The sequence below is a fragment of the Schistocerca piceifrons genome, chromosome 2 (assembly GCF_021461385.2).
Source record: "Schistocerca piceifrons isolate TAMUIC-IGC-003096 chromosome 2, iqSchPice1.1, whole genome shotgun sequence".
NCBI lineage: Eukaryota > Metazoa > Arthropoda > Insecta > Orthoptera > Acrididae > Schistocerca > Schistocerca piceifrons.
This window is the reverse complement of record NC_060139.1, coordinates 980,294,907-980,312,865: the sequence shown is the minus strand read 5'-3', so window position 1 is coordinate 980,312,865 and position 17,959 is coordinate 980,294,907.

Genomic DNA, 17,959 nt, shown 5'->3' with positions numbered 1-17,959 from the left:
GTCTGCCTATACAGCTTTTACCCACTACAGCTTCGTGTATTATCATGCAAATTATTTCCTAAAGCCTTAACAGCTGCTGTGTCACCCTGTTCCTTTTAATTACCAGTGTTTTCCACATATCTGTTTCTCAAGTGAAGACCGACAAATAATGTTTGTACACTTCTTTTAGCCAAGAATGCTCGCCCTTGATTGTGCTAATCTGCTTTTCAGTCCTTTTGTTTCGTGGGCCATATGTTAATTTCGCTGCAATGTAAGAATATTGCTTCACTTTGACTGCACAGTGGGCTCAGTTTTGTTGTTACGTTTCTCATCCATTTTTCGTGCTCTTCATTGCTTTTGTCTCTTTTCGGTTTACAGTCACGTCATGTGTCCAGTTGACTGTTTATTGCATTCAGTATGACTTTACATCTTCCTCACTTTCACTGAGGATAGCAGTGTAGTCAGTGAATCTTTCAGCCACAGTTATATTCAACTTCTCTCCCCATGATATTGAAGTTAAATTATTATGACTGAATAATATGTACTTACTTGAAGGAAGCTTTTGGGACAGAAAAGTCACTTCCGCAATATTTTTAAACAAATATCTCGCACACTTAGAGGCAGAAATTTTGCTACAATTTTGAAATCTTAAGTCTAGACAACAAAATGAGTAGAAGTTACAGTTCATAATCATACTTTGTATTACTCTCTTTAGAACCTGTAATAAAATCCCTGTGGCTCTGCAGAATTCCGGCGATCGTCGACTCCGAAAATTCCTAAAATAACCAGAGGCACAATCGTACGCCGTGGGGAAGCTGTCTTGGGTGCTATGACATACTCACTTTGCAACATTGGAATCAGCGTCTAAGTTGTGTATCAATTTCGATAAAGTCCAGAATTTAATCTCTTAAGGTAGAGCATAAATGACCTTGGTGTAGGCTCTACTGATTATCCAGCATACCAAGTTCCTTACTAGTTACGACACATCAAATAATGTTCCAAGCCGCAAACAAGGGAGAAGTTAAAATAACCAAAGATTAGAACGTATCTTTTCCGTTCAGGAAATTATAATTTCCCATAAACGACTTTTCTAGCTAAATTCTAGTATACATCATCCTCTTGTATGAATGAAATATTACCACAATTCATCAAATTTCATTCCGTATCCAATATGGCAGCTTGCAACAATGCCACTATTTACAGTTCCACTGCGATCGAGCTCTCCGCAATTGTAAATCCGTAGTAGTAAGACCATTGTACACGTAATGGTCCACATTATACGATGGTTGCGCAGAAAGTAATTTTTTCTTCAACAGTTCTTTATTGAACATAATGAGAATTACGCATACAAAAGAATGGTGTTTTATTTACTCATCGTATTTTTCCACGTAATCTCTAGCCTGTTCTATGGCCTTCCTCCAGTGTTGAACAAGAGCGGGTATGCCCCGTCGGCACCAATCCTTGTCCAGGTGGCGGAGTCAGTGCTTCAAATGTGTGAATCACCACGTCATCGTCCTCAAAATGTCTTTCACGAATGCCATCCTTTAATGGTCCAAACGTTGAAGTCTGAGGGGGCTAGGTCAGGGCTGTAGGGTGGATGGGGTAACACTGTCCAACCCTGTTTTGCGATGTGTTCAGTAGTCCTCAAACTTGTATGGGGCCGAGCGTTATCGTGTCGCAGCAGAACATTTCCTGTGTTGCTGTGGCGCCGAAGTCGCCGGAAGCCCATCTCGAGTTTTGTTAATGTGTTGACATACAATTCTGAATTAATTGCATTGCCTCTTGGCACCACATCAATGAGAATCACACCTTCATAGTCCTAGAACACCGTAATCATGACCTTACCGGCAGAAGAAACTGTTTTGAATTTTTTCTTCTGTGGGGAGTTGGAATGTCGCTATTCCATCGACTATCGTTTTTCTTTGGGCTAAAAATGGTGAACCCAGGTTTCATCGTCTGTCGCAATCCAGGACAAGAAGATCTCCCATAGCTTCAAAACGTTGCAAAATATCAAAACGAATGTTTTTCTGCGCGATTTTTTATCCGCCGTCAGACACCGCGAGACTCATCTTGCAATCATTTTTGAATATCCAAAAGTGCGGTCAATTGCATCCACACTTCCTTTGCTGATTGACAGATCCAGCGCTAACTGCCGAGTCGTAATATGTCTGTCCTTGCGAATGACAGCATACGCTCGCTGCTACATGTCAGGCGTGACAGCCGTGGATGGTATCCCCGACCGCTGCAGATAGGGGAGCTCCGCCGAATAGCATTCTGATGACCTCACCCTACTTGCCCGCCGACTAACTGTACTTCTGTCGACAGCAAATGCTACATTTGCTTCGGACAAGCGTTTGTAAATATTCCCCACAGTTTCTTTCCCTGCAGTGAGAAATACATTGACGACACGTTGCTTTTAACGTACATCACACAAAAACGGCATTTTGGAGTTGTCCTGCAGCTACGCTATCGGTCAGAAGTGACGGAAACTTGGCGCACTCACTCAGGAAACTTCAAATAATGCGTAGTAACGTTTCGCTTACGAAGCATTGTTTTCTTCTTGTGTTGCGTTACTTTCTGGGCAACCCTCATGTCCACAGAATCTTTATATCACTAGTCAGAGATAATCTGTCTCTCGCAGTCGTAAGGAGTCTTTCAGCCATATAAATTACTTGCTGGAGGTAGCATAGCCAACTTGATGATATGATGCACTCTTTTGTTGATGAGGATCAGTCTTTCATCATGTTAGGTTTCGCATATTATTTGTCTATCCGAATATTTAGCAACTGTTTTTCTGAGAATTTATCACAGCGTACTCCACGTCACATTGGCGAACGATTGTGCTCTGTCGATATATTCTGTGAAGCTTTCTTTATTTTTCTGTAGTCTTGCTTCCTTTATCAATCGAATAGTCCGAAACAACTCTCCGGCGTCTTTACCTTACCTAAAGCCGAACTCAACATCAGCACATGCCTCCCCAATTTTCGTTGCAGCAATTGTATATACTATTCTTGTCAGTAACTCGGCTGTACGAGTTTTAAGAGGATTGTATGCTGATTCTTGCAATTAATTTGCCTCTGCTATATTTTCAGTTGCGTGGACGACACTTTCGAAAAAGTCGAAGAGTATGTCTGCAGTCTCATAGAATCTAGATACCAACATGAATAGTGGTTTTTAGTCGTCATCTCCCCCAGCGATTTTGGAAATACTGAAGGAATGTTATCTGTATTCTCCTTTATTTGATCGCAACTTCTGTCAAATTCTGTATTACTATATCCTCTATATCTTCCAAATCGACTTCAAATTCGACTTGTGTCAAGTAAGCTGACAGTTATTGCCTCTCACAGAGACATTCAGTGCTCTCTTTCGAACTATCCGCTGTCTCCACTGCATTTAACAGTAAAATTCTCATTGCATCCTTAATGTTAGCGTCCTTGCTTTCACTGTCATCAAAGACTTTTCTCTGTGTTCAACCATTCCTTCAGATGCCCAGGTTCTTTCATGTTTCTTCAAATTTTTCTGTAGCTATTTCGCCTTGACTTCCCGTTACTTCTTAAATATTTATTTCCTAACTGACTTGTATTTCTGTATTCCTGTTTCTTCCTGAGCATTTTTGTAGTTCCTTCGTTCGTCGATCAATTGAAGTGTCGCAAATAGGTTCTCTAGGACTAACGAGGCTTGAGCGGCTACGCTACCACCTTGAAGATAAGATTACAGTAGATTAGATTTACTTTTCTTTTCTTTTATCCATAGTGAGCGGGTCCTCAAAGATGTAGAACATTTCATAAAACGAGATTACATAATAAATATATGCAAAAAATGAGGTATACTAATACTTCCCATGCGAAGTGTTGCTCATGGATGCACAGTAAATACGAGGGTGGTTTGAAAAGTTCTTGGAATCACCACGAGAGGTCAGCGCTAGCGCTACGAGTTGTTCACGTGATATTCATTGGACTGTTGCATGTAAACACGTGCCGCGTCGGTGCTCTTGGAACAGAGCCGCGGCGGTGACGTGGCTCTGTTGTTGTTTCCGTGTAGTGATTTACGAAGATGGATAAAAAAGTCGAGAATCGAGCAATGATTAAGTACTTCGTAAAGAAAGGTATCAAAGCAAAGAACATTCATGAAGATTTTAAAATACACTGAGCAACTCGGCTCCTTCATATTCCACTGTTGCCAAGTGGACAAATGAATTTAAATTTGTTCTTGAGAGCTTAGGTGATGAGCCACGTAGTGGTTGACCAAGATGTGTCACTAGCCCATAAATCATTGCAAAAGTGCACAAAGTGGTCATGGAGGATCGCCGATCGAAAGTGCGTAAAATTGCTCACGCTTGCCAGATGTCATCTGAAAGGGTATATCACATTTTAACTGAATAATTAGAAATCAAAAAATTATCTGCAAGATGGGTGCTGCGACTCTTGACGCTAGATCAAAAACAAGTGCCATCGCCATGGCAAAATTACCAAAACTAAGGAATGAAACGTTGTCATACTTGCCTTATTCACCTGATATGGCTGCGTCAGACTACCAAAACTGAAAAGTTTTCTTGGTCGACGAAGATTCACTTGAGTGAAGAACTGATAGCCGGAGTTGTCAATTATTTTGCAGGCCTGAAGGAAACTCATTTTCGAGATGGGATTAAGGCACTGCAACATCGTTGGGCCAAGTTCAATTAATCTACAAGGACACTACATCGAAAAATTAAAAAAAGTGTCTGTGATGTAAGTGCTTTTTTCTATTCCGTTCCGAGAACATTTCAAACAACCCTCGTAAAATAAATCTGAAACACTTTTTCATTTAGGAGGTAACACAAAACTTGTCACAAAGGCAATGTGAAGTATCCAGACACCTGGCTAAAAATGACTTACACGTTCGTGGCTCCCTCCATCGGTAATGCTGGAATTCAATACGGTGTTGATCCACCCTTAGCACTGATGACAGCTTCCACTCTCGCAGGCAAGTGCTGGAAGGTTTCTTGGGGAATGACAGCCCATTCTTCAGGGAGTGCCGCGCTGAGGAGAGTTATCGATGTCGGTCGGTGAGGCCTGGCACGAAGTCGGCGTTCCAAAACATCCCAAAGGTGCTCCATAGGATTCAGGGCAGGCCTCTGTTCACGCCATTCCATTTCAGGGATATCATTGTCGTGTAACCACTGCGCCACAGGCTATGCATTATGAACAGGAGCTCAATCGTCATCCCCATATTGTTCTTCAACAATGGGAATCAAGAAGGTGCTTAAACCATCAATATAGGCCTGTGCTGTGATAGTGCCAAGCAAAACAACAACGGGTGGAAGTCCTCTGCATGAAAAACACGACCACACCATAACAGCACCACCTCCGAATTTTAGTGATGACACTACACAAGCTGGCAGATGACGTTCACCGGGCACCCGCCATACCCACACTCAGCCATCAGATCGCCAAATTGTGTACCGTGATTCGTCACTCCACACAGCGTTTCTCCACTGTTCAGTCCTCCAGTGTTCACGCTCCTTACACCAAGCGAAGCGGCGTTTGGGAGTTACCGGGTGATGAGTGGTTTATGAACAGCTGCACGACCATGATATCCAAGTTTTCCCGCCTCCCGCCTAACTGTCATAGTACTTGCGGTGGATCCTGATGCAGTCTGGAATTCCTGTATGACGATCTGGATAGATGTCTGCCTATTACACATTATGACCCTCTTCAACTGTCGGCTGTTTCTGTCAGTCAACAGACGAGGTCGGCCTGTACACTTTTGTTATGTAGGTGCCCCTTGATGTTTCCACTTCACTATCTCGCGTACAGACGTGTGGCACAAGTTACATCCAATCACCTGACCACGTTAGAAGTCCGTAAGTTCCGTGGAGCGCCCCATGTTGCTCCCTCACGATGTCTAATGAGTACTGAGGTTGCTGTTATAGAGTACCTGGCATAGGTGGCAGCACAATGCTCCTAATATGAAGAACGTATGTTTTTGGGAGTGTACGTATACTTTTTATCACGTAGTGTACATGTAAATTAATCTGTAGTGAAGTGATGGAGCTACCCCTAGACCATAAGGGCGATGGCGATTAAATGATGTGTTATCTTCAGCAAACGACTTGTCGCACGGGTGGTTGTTGGTAGAAGAGTGGAGACGGGGGAGAGTGCAGTAGGCGAAGAAACAGATGCATTCGTTCGTTAGCCAGTAGGTAGAGTTCCATGTGATCACCGCTGAATAAACCGACTTCGACTTACTGCCTAAACAGTTAGAGCGAAATAAATAAGCAAATCTTTCCTCACAAGTGGCACCATGTGCAGCGTAATCAAATTGAATATCCCTTCTCCTCAAGAAGTTCCACGTACGTCAAAATTAAAACAGCAGAAAGGTAGAGAAATAGTGCGCTATTATCGTCTCTGTGTTACCACAGACTGAACATTACTGTCTCCGTTTGTAATGGAGTAGCAGAACATGGAAAGCGACTAGTATCTTGCCATACTGGAATAAGACACTGGAGTTCTAACAGTTGCACCAACCTGTCGCCTTCGTGCGGTGACGTTTTTCCTATACATAGGTAACATGTAGGTCTTCAGTTTGTTGCTTTTGATCTGAGACTTTCAAGAAATTACAGTGAAACAGGGTAAGGTTTTGTCTCATCTAAATGGTAGAGCCGGTGATACACTGGTGACCAAAACTTCAGGATGAAAGTAATTTTTGTGTGATGTGTCACTGCCAAGTAACATACCTCAATGAAACTGGGAGCACAGATATAAAGAGATGCTACAGTGTGGTATAAAAAGTTACCGAAAGATCTACATAATGAGATGAATAGAAACAACAATTTCATTTAAAGGCAATAATTAAACTGAAGACACCACGATCCATGGCCATCTGAACATTAAGAAAGCAAAACGACTTGACTTGCGACCGTTTTGTCGAAACTGCCGTGAACCGCAATCAAACACAATGAAATTGATAAACCCAGCTAATCTAAATCTCTGTTGAAAAACGGAAGTTGGAGCAGTGATAAAATAACGTTGGTGATTGCCAGATCGAAGCCTTAAATTTCCAGATTAATTTGTTCTTCTGGATAATTACTTAATGAGTAGCTGAGAGTCCTGCTGACTGCACGTGGTATGAAGCCTCACAGAGCAGGCACGGAATTGCCAAGAACAAGCCATAACTGTTAAGGAACTTCGGGTCCTTTGCAAAGTGCTTGTGCCAACATGGATGACGGATGCGAACACCAGCTATGAAGCTGCTAGGCCCATCCTATTGTTCGTGATCGGTACACCCACCAGACAAGCGCCGTCTGTGCTTTCTTGGATGACATTAGTGCTTGGGCCCTAAACGATGGAGTACTTAGTAATAAAGGGCACCTTTTGAAGATGGTGTGACTCCCAGTGGCAGAGGCCTATGCAACGTTTCCCCACAAGCTAGCAGCGACAGGACGTGGAGAACTGTAGAAAAGTGAGTCTACAGGTGTCCCATCTTCTGGGAAATGTTCAGCAAGTGACCTTTAAAGATATATTCTAAGAGACTGGAAGTAGTCATTCTGCGTATTTGGGAACACGGCACCAGCCGTCATCATGCTAGTGAGATTGTTGATATCTGCTAAGATACTGCAAGAATACAGACCATTAGTTAACATCAATTAGTTGCGGAGTAAGAGAATGGAGCTCGCGTGTGGGTACATCGTGCAGGTCTTATTGGCAGGAACACTAAGTATGACAGGTAGTGGACGTTAGATGCTGGCTCTTTCTGAACTCCAATACTAAAAATTCCACTTTATGGGGTAATATTGTTAAAACTGAACATGGAAGGGGCACTGCTCACTTTTCTGGTTCGTCGGCACTAACAAGAACCACAGCCACTAGCGATCGAAGTCATGAACAAAGGTGACACTAACAAAATAGCCGGCCGGTGTGGCCGAGCGGTTCTAGACGCTCCGTCTGGAACCACGCATCCGCTAGGTCGCAGGTTCGAATCCTGCCTCGGGCATGGATATTTGTGATGTCCTTAGGTTAGCTAGGTTTAAGTAGTTCTAAGTTCTAGGGGACTGATGACCTCAGATGTTAAGTCCCGTAGTGCTCAGAGCCATTTGAACCATTTGAACTAACAAAATAAATCAGAGGGTTAGCAACCGTTGTTGAAGGAGTTCAGCATCCACCACAGCAGCCACTTGTGGGCACCACTAACTCTTAGTATGGTGAGCAAAGCCCGCCCAGTTTGTCGAGTGGTCTAATGCACGGCTTTCCTGAGCTAGAAGGAGCGCCTGGTCTCCGGCACAAATCCACCCGGCAGACTTGTGTCAAGGTCCGGCGAGCCGACCTGTCTGTGGATGGTTTTCAGGCCGTTCCTGCCTCGGCGAATTCGGGCTGGTTCCCCTTATTCCGCCTCAGCTACATTATGTCGGCAATTGCTGGGCATAGGAGTTCTCCACATACGCGTACACCACCATTACTCTATCACGCAAACATAGGGGCTACACTCGTCTGGTGTGAGACGATCTCGGAGGAGGGGGGGAGGAGGGGGTCTACTGGGGGCCAAACCGCACAATAACCCTGGGTTCAGCGTGGGGCGGCAAAGGGATGAAGCGGACTGCAGTAGCTGTCGTAGGGTTGTGGACCACTGCAGCTGCGGTGGCGACAGAGCCTCTCTGTCGTTTCTAGGTTCCCAGTTAACATATAATATACATGGTGACCAACATCAGCATTCGTAAATGGATCTGTGTGAAGCTCCTGAAGACTTCAGATTAACATCAGGACATTCATATTGTTTCAGGTATGCTAATTAGCAGTTGCGTATCGAACATGGACTCAATGTAGGTGGTAGGTTCATTCATGATTCTTTCTCTTGTTCTTCCCTATATTTTGACTAACCATTAGCAGTCACTTTGCAGCTTCTGTGAACTTAGTTCCTTCCTCAACTGCATGCTGATTGTAACTGGTTCACTCCAGATCTTTTATGCAACCTTTGCCAAGCTGTGGATACTTCCTTTCAGTTGCAACCTATGTTGACATTTCACAAACGTAACTCTTGAAACTGACTAAGAAGATTAAACTAGTCAGCTGGAAACTGTGAGAAACAAAACTCAAGGCTAGTAATACCAAAGGAAGTACTTTTAAATTCTGACTACAATGTCTGATCTAGACTCGCCTTTGCTATCCTACTTTTAAACACGAACATAACTGTGCAAATTACTTTTGATATATGCAATACCAACCATTCTAAACTGCATCTGAGTTCCTGTAATAGAATGTAAAGTATGATTATCCATAATACTTAGAAAGACTTCATATCGAAACAGTCACACACAATGGCTAATCGCAGAGTAACAAAAAATTGTGCCCTGTTACAAAAACACACCTACTGACTTCACGTGAAATTTTTTAAATCAAAACTTTGTCTAATATCCTTATCTAATACACTCACAAACGTTGTTTAGGCCCAACAACAGATTATTACCTTGGCAATGGATAACTTGATTCCGCTCCATCTGCACTGCAAAAATTGTAAGCTGAAACAAATAACTGCAGAACAGTTTGCCTTTTTAATCCTTTTAAACGGTTGCATTAGCAAAATGAATATTTTTGTCCTTATTTCAAAACGATAATCATCGTTCACGCAATAGTGTAAGTTGTGAAAGTACAACTTTTCGCCAAACACATTTTCATTTATTCGGTGAGGATGTGCTGCAGTGAACTGTTTCGTACATTAATAAGAGGATGCATTGCAGTTAGACTGAAACTTTTTAATAACACAGAAAAAACTCGAATTAATATGAACTATTACTCGTTCTCATCGTTATCTTTCTCAGCACTGTCACACAGAATATTAAAAACCTTTAATAGCCTTTTTTAAACAAAAAATCTTGTAAAATTTACACTTTTACTTTTCTGACGTAGTATACAGCCGGAAAAAAATTGGTACACCTGGAAAGACGACGTAGATTTTTATCCTATGATGGTTTATGCCACATGGGGATAGTAGACAAACCGATATTCATCTCAACTTCGTCCGCCAATAGGTAACCTAGTGGCGTAGCTATAAGAGTGCCATCTTTGTCTGTCGTTTAATAGGGAAGGCTCACAGCGAGAAGGCTTAGTGCGGTGCAGATGTGTGAAGCAAGTGGGCAACCATGCCACAGAGAGGCACTCGTGCTTCCCACAGCCAACTGAGCGAGTTTGAAAGGGGTCAAACTGTGGCCATCCGAGTGGCAGAATGGTCCTATCGGGTGACTGCCACACAAGTTGAACATGCCGCATCAGTTGTGTAGCGATGTTGGAATCAGTGGTCTGTGAACGTTCTAACACCCTTAGACGAGATTCTGGACGCCTATACAGCACAGACATTCGTCGCATTATAAGGGCAGCAGCGGTTAATCGTAAAGCTACAACGGCATAGATAAGAGGTATTGTGAAGCCGTAACTGTCAACACGAATTGTTGAGAACAGGTTTTTAGCAGTGAGACTATGCGCACGCAGACCTCTAGCCCGACTTCTACTCACGTTACATCATCGACGTGCGCCTCTCGAATGGTGCTGGCAGAGGATCACTTGGTAGATGGAATGGCGTGCCATCTTTTTCAGCGATAAAAGCAGATTCTGCCTGCACGCAAGCTATGGTGGATTGCGCGTACGACGTAGACCTGGTGAGCTTTGTATCGTACGGTGCATTCGTCCAAGACCCACTGGCCCTACCTCAGGCTATTATAGACTTGGTTGCAATAAGCTAAGACTCTCGTTCTCTCTTGTTTTCCTGGTGAAGACACTAAACAGCGCTCGGTACATGCTGAATGTTGTTAGGCCCATTCTTTTTCCATTCTTACAACAGTACGGTGATGTGTTGTTGCATGCACTATCCGTGAAACTCAGCGTGTTCTGCGATACGAGCAGCAAATTCCCTAGCCAGCATGATCTCTGGACTTGTCTAAAATCACGCCCCGGTGGTTATGATGGGACAAGAAGTGACTGGTGCGACTCGTCAGCCAACAAATACTCCAGAACTACATAAACAAGTGGAGCAGGTAACGCGTAACGTACGCAAGGGTAGTACTCGCCATCTGTACAAGAAACTGGATGCCAGGATCAGCGCTAGCAGCGCCGCCTGTGGAGGCTACACCACGTACTAATAACGTTGTTTCTGTAAGGGTAGACACCTGGTACCTCAGAGCCGGTTGTGTTATTGACCTGTAAATGTTATCATTTCATGAACAACATTCCCATTGTTTGCATCAACAAATCTGGAGTGTACTGGAAGCTACTGAAATGGCATAATAATTTTATTCTCCGACAGTGTACCTTTAAATTAACTGTGACGAGGGGAACTAGTTAGAATGCTGAAAACATGACATAATTCTTCCTGAATACCAACATGTAGGTATTGTTAAACTTGCTGAAATCTGGATACTACATTCATTACTAAACTGGCACTTGCAGTACAATAAACTTAATGCAAATTATCTTTCCATTTAAATAAGATATATCTCTGTACAATCATTTCAAATCATCCTCTGTCCACAAATTCGCTTCTTGGAACATTTCAAATAATAGCATCCGTGCAGCACATCCACCATTCAAGTTCCTCAGTCTGGCGAGACACAATATTCTCCGCTTCTCTGGCTGACAGCTGCTTCAGACTTCTTTACTTGCCAGAGTTGTGCTCAGTAGTACTACAGCCTCTGATAACCAAGGAACAGGTATGTCTCATGTGTTCGTCATGCAAATATCATCAAAGTATTAAATATTCCGGACTGATATTTCTCATGATATCTACATCCTACATAACTATTTCTCCTAACACATACGAAACCTGACACTTCTCCTCATGATATCTACATCCCACATAACTGTTTCACCCAACATGTATGGAAAGTGACACATCTCTTGAACAAATGAATCTTTAATACAATTTCTCCTAATATGTACATTCTTCAACCCCTCCTCCCCCCCCCCCGTCCCCCAGCAAACAACAACAATGCAGTATCTTTCTTGGTAATAACAAGGGATATTCGAAAAATTCGTTAACATACAAGAAGTATCAGTGTTCGTGAATGAACATCTGAAATACGAAAGTATCCAAAAATACATTGAGCTGTGGTTCTAAAGATTATGAAATGGAATCGAAAGTATTGTAGGTTGAAACAGCAAACGTCTGAAACAGAGATGATAAATGAAAGTAGTTTAATGTCACATGGAAAGCAAAATATTGCAAACGTCTCTCAGAACACAATGTTTGTGTATAGTAACACCTTAGGACAAACTTCAAGAATGAACAGTCTTAAATGAACGTCTAGTATGCACAATAACATGAATACAGAATGTAAAATAATGAAAACAGTATTATGCATTGGGAATAAGGAATGAACTAAATAAACTCCAACTGACGTTATAATGTTGACACAAAAACGTAAATTTCCTTAGAAGCAAGTAAGATACATATACTGGAGATATATAATACATGTGGAACAATGTGATGCACTGGGAAATGAAAAATATCTGACCCATGGCCAATGTCACAAGTAGCAAACTTTGGTTTCACAAGTTCACAGTATTTGCATTTGAATCTGCATTTCCTCCACTGTGAGCCCAAACATTCACAGCAGTCAGAATGGCACTCGCATCATCTACTGTCAGCTATGCTGCATTTAGGTCATATTTCATGAAAAGCCAGCCAGTGATACAGTGGTGATCCCACACTGTCATAAAGTGTGTATAGTGGTACACTTGACACGGTGCCCAGCCTAACATCTTTGATCGTCCAGTAAATGAAGCAGAAGCGAACATATCAGTCTTAATACCACCCATGAGATTTCCTTTCTGCAGTAATGAGTGGCTCCCATCCTTGTCCATTATGCATGCAACGTAAGTGAACAAATATTAGGCATTAGGTATGTTCACTTTCCAAGCTGTAAAAACGGATTAGTACGATGTAGTTAAGTGTACTTTGAATAAGATGTCTCATGGAATAAATATATTTATAATACCTAGGAGTTCCTACATATCACAAAAGTAGAAACATAGTATCTGTGTGCAATGAAATGTATCTTATACAGTGACATCTGTAGACTGCATCGAAGTTATACAATAGATTTACAAAGTTATGTGAAATTTGTGTACCTGTAGGCTACCTTACTATTTACTTTAACTTGGGTTTTCAATTGGTAAATAGTCATACAAAAGGAATGGAGCAGAACAGTCATCATGGTACCACTCTATTCAGTGCATCTACTGACAAGGAGATTCTGAACGACATCAAACTGCATCTCATGTGACACAAGGTTATGAAAAAGAAAAAGGCGATCACCCTGACTTTGGTAACTTTGTATACATCATCAGAACAAAATTAATACCATATTGAAAAAAAAGTCAGCCAGTCGTCAGTCACAAGCACAATCTTATTCCAAAATTAATATTATCTTACTGCTCAAATGTAGTTCCACCTTACCATAAGTTATGGGACGCTGTAAACTGTGTATCCTTATACTGTGTGACAGCAGAATGGCCATCTGTTCAATGGCAGTTTGACTATTAGCCTCTTTTTGGGAAATTTGCTTATACATATGGACCAAAATAAGAAAGCTACAATATCATGCATCACAATTTTAGCACTGTCTCCATAGCATTTACGACAATTTTTTATTACATTCTTTGTGGCTAACATGACCATTCCCCTGGAATTTTTATTAATCACAATTATCCCTCTCTCCAAACTTCTACATATCTTGTGCTCTTTATCGTTTCCAATATCCTACCACACGAAAACTGTAATAATCGTACCTTATACTCAGACTTCATGACATATGTTTTCATTGCTGTTCTTCATTTCATAATACATACTCTAATTCATAATACATACTGCATCGTTCACTTTGATGTAATTCATGATATGTGCCTTATCTTTTGCGATTTACAAATGTCCCAGAATCTCTTATCTCATTACTTCTCTACCAAAAGTCTTCCCTCTCAAAATTATCTTAATCTTATACATTGAGCATCATACTTATATTTCTTTTCACACCTTCAAACATGCTGTATTGCGTCTCTCTTTCGACCATCCTTTCATGTTTCATTTCAGTACCATCAGAGTACAGCCAAAAGAATTAAAAATCCAATATCCTTATATCCTTAGCGTTGTGACAAGAAACTAGCAGACTGATATGTAACATTAATTGGACAGTGTATGTAATCAACAAATTCTTTTCTTAAACTGTAGCCAAAGTATAGCATAAATTCCAAACACAAGTATAATATACAACAAGTTAAGAAATCTTATATAATAATACCAAAAATTAGCAAATTATCTGATAAGGAAAATATTGCCTCATAGACATACCAAATGTATGTGAGATCTTATCGGACTTAACTGCTAAGGTCATCAGTCCCTAAGCTTACGCACTACTTAACCTAAATTATCCTAAGCACAAGCACACACACCCATGCCTGAGGGAGGACTCGAACCTCCACTGGGACCAGCCGCACAGGCCATGACTGCAGCGCCCTAGACCACTCGGCTAATCCTGCGCAGCTAGGGACATACCACAGTGTTGATGAACATTACCATAAGAAAATATAAAAGCCACTAAATAACAAAAGTACTGATCAATACCAACCCCTTCTTTACAAAACATGTCTTCTCTCTCTACAGATTAGCAGTATTGCTAGACACTATACTCTTCTTCAACATGACCCTTTCACTTACTGATTCTAAGTTGCTATTTTTCTCAGTTATTTACAATTCTACTTTGGATCATGCAGTGAATGGTTTTGTGGTAGACAGATTGTGGAGATCTCGCACCTTACAATTTCTTAAAGTACAAACCTCTCCTGCATCTGCATGTGCAAATCTACAAATGTATAATAAGAAAAGTTTATGATTGAGTAATTTCCTTTCATGTGATAAATGGTGAGATTCAACCAGTACTTTGTATCCTACATATAATTCCTCCACATTTATTCATCATCAATGCAATCTCTCTCTTTTCTTCTCCGTGGCTTTGATATTAGTAAGAGCTAAATCAGTTGCATCACTGTGATACACCTCTGACTGTGATGGTAAAAGCACTACTTCCTTACAGGCTCAGATGGTTGTTTGTTGTCTGTACCACAAGTAAAGATAAAGATGTAGAATCATTAGTCAGTTCATCTACTGCGTCCTGTAACATGCTTAAATGTTTATCCCAAGTTTTATATTGTCGGTAACAGTCAAGTTTTGTGAATATCTTGCTTAGGTATGGTCAACAGTATGTAAAAATTTTAAAAAACGAGTAACCGTGTGTTGTCTGAACTAATGTTACTTTATTTTGCTACCAGTTTCAGTTCTGAACTATCATCAGTGGCAGTTGTACATCATAGAAAAGCGCACAACATGACAATGCCACATGAAATTAAAAAAAAAACATAAAAAACGTAAACTCGATCAAAATAGTCACTAAAATTATTGCAGTTACATCACATGTCATACGTGCTTTAATGTAAGTTACCACATGAAACCATAATTTCCAAGACAATATAAAATCAAAAATTCCAACAAGTTAAAAATACACGTTGACACAATGACTACACCTGATGTACAGCAGTACAAGTCAATAATGTTCAGGGGTAAAGATGACAGTCTTGACCAAATTCAAAGAATTTGTTATTAAATAATTGTGTGATAATCAAATTACAAAATCAAAGTATTAACAACTCTACACTTGACTGAGATTTCTAAAACAACATTAAAATTTAAAAAAAGTTGCCATATGATATAATCATTTCCCTGTATTTTGATTTTATATTTCAGTATTGTCTTCCTTTATTAATTTGTACCTGTATGGTAAATGGTTTCCTTCGATTATGCTTTAAAATGTTGTAATGTTGATGAAATACTTTTAACAGTGCCTTAATGTGAAAGTTCACCCCACATCTTTTTATCAGTTTAGTTGTAGATGATAAATGGAATTTTTTTTTCACTTTGTGATTCTGTAGTCACTCAGGTGATTATTTTTTTAAACAATGTGTAAAAGTATAGATGAATACCATGTTTACTCATAAAAATTTTTGGTTAGATTCTATCATTTGTATAAAATTTTAGATGTTTAGCACCTACATATTCTACCTTCCTTCCTATTTTATTCATTCATAAAAATTTAGTTATCTTAATATTAATTTAATTTAATATGTATTTTTGTCTGATAAGGCTTGCCTGCATTTCATTTAATGGATTGATCTGTAGTCTGTATTTCACATGCTTTCATGTTTCAAATGCATTGTAGAGTATTTTATATTTTTATGTTCTTCTTTCTTACTTATATGTTACTTTATATTTCAGTCAAGAGTAGAACTTTTAATACTTGAATTTTTTAATTTGATTAACTTATTATTCTTTAATAGCTACTACTTAGGATTTGGTCCAGACTGTCATTTTTGGCCTTGAAGTTCTTCGACTTGTTATACATCATTTGTTGTCCTTGTGTTAATGCGGAATAATATTGCGGGGAGGGGGGGGGGGTAGAGGGGAGGCTATGTGGGAACAAGAGACTGAACAGTGAAGTGCATTGTTTGTTCTTTGGATGAGTAGCTGATTTCTCTGGTTTGATGTTTATTCCTTTTTTTTGCTTTTTTTATAAGAGTTTTACTTCTGATGTTAATCCAAGTACAATAAATGTCTCTAAGTGTACATGGATTTGATTTCTGACCTACAATATTTTTATCTTGTTACAATTTTTTATTTTATATTATCTTGGTAGTTATCGGTTTATGTGGTAAACTATGTTAAAGCCTGTATGACATGTGATACATCTGCGAAAATTTTGGTGAGAATTTTGATCGAGTTTACATTATCTTGTTCTTCTTATTTGGTTTGGCATTGTCACAATGTCCAATCAGTTTTGTGTGCTGCACAGCTGCCATTGATGGTTCAGAACCGAAACTTGTAACAAAATAAAATAGAACTGTTACAACTGCAGAGTTGGCCTAGCTCTTTTGTGATGTGACTGAAGCGATTTGAGTTGGAGTGTTAAATAAGATAATAATTGATCGAATCTTAACATGAGGTGCATAACCAATGACATAACCAAAACAGAGGTCCAATATCAAACATTACCTCATCAACATGGCCAGCTTCCTTTAAGAAATATCTAAAGAAGGCTGCAGATGTCAACTTTGTGGTTGCTTTCCACAGTGGAGTAAATGAAGCAAATTTGGATTTGTGTTTAATTGGTACAAATCAAAAGTAAACTATGGTTTGTTTTTGGCGTAGGACTGAATAGAACTACAGCTGTTAATTCTTTAAATTTAGCTGTAGTGATAAAATATAATGACATACAGTGTGAAATAGTAACAAAGTTTTCACCTTTTCACTGGAACGAGTTTAAAATTTTCTGTTTCTGACTCTATGGACGTTTATTTTTTATTTGATTTTGTTTCTTATATTTTATTTTTTCATAAGTATAGTGCAATGTATCCAGTCGCTGCTACTGTCGATACGATGTTTCTATCGGCCGCGTTTAAAAAATGTTAAAGCAAATATGTAAGTACATTAACAAAAATATGGTACAAACAAATGTTCGCATATGATAAATAAATATGTCACCCGTAAAATGGAGAAAGACAAAAATTCTTGCGCAACACTTGAAATATGGAGACCATGTTCAATAACAAGCAGCACTTTAGCAGATATACATTACTTGGAAAATCTAATTGAGGGGCTGGCACTGGTGGTAGTACCGTCGTTATGTACACAGAGAGGTGGTAGTAACTGGAAACACTCCAGTGGAGCGAAGTCGCATGGTACACATCAGTACATGAATGTTATTGCATAGTGACGACCAGGTTACTGGTAGCGGAACAGAAATCACTAATTGGTTTCCCAAGTAATGAACTGAAACAGGCGGTACAGTATCTTCATTTCACCTCAGCTGCGCAGGACGATTCACTGACGGTATTCGGAGAACTAATGTTCACCACGACTTCGGTACCATTACAGAGGTGTGTCCATCGATTCGCTGTCTGCTGTTCCAGTCTAT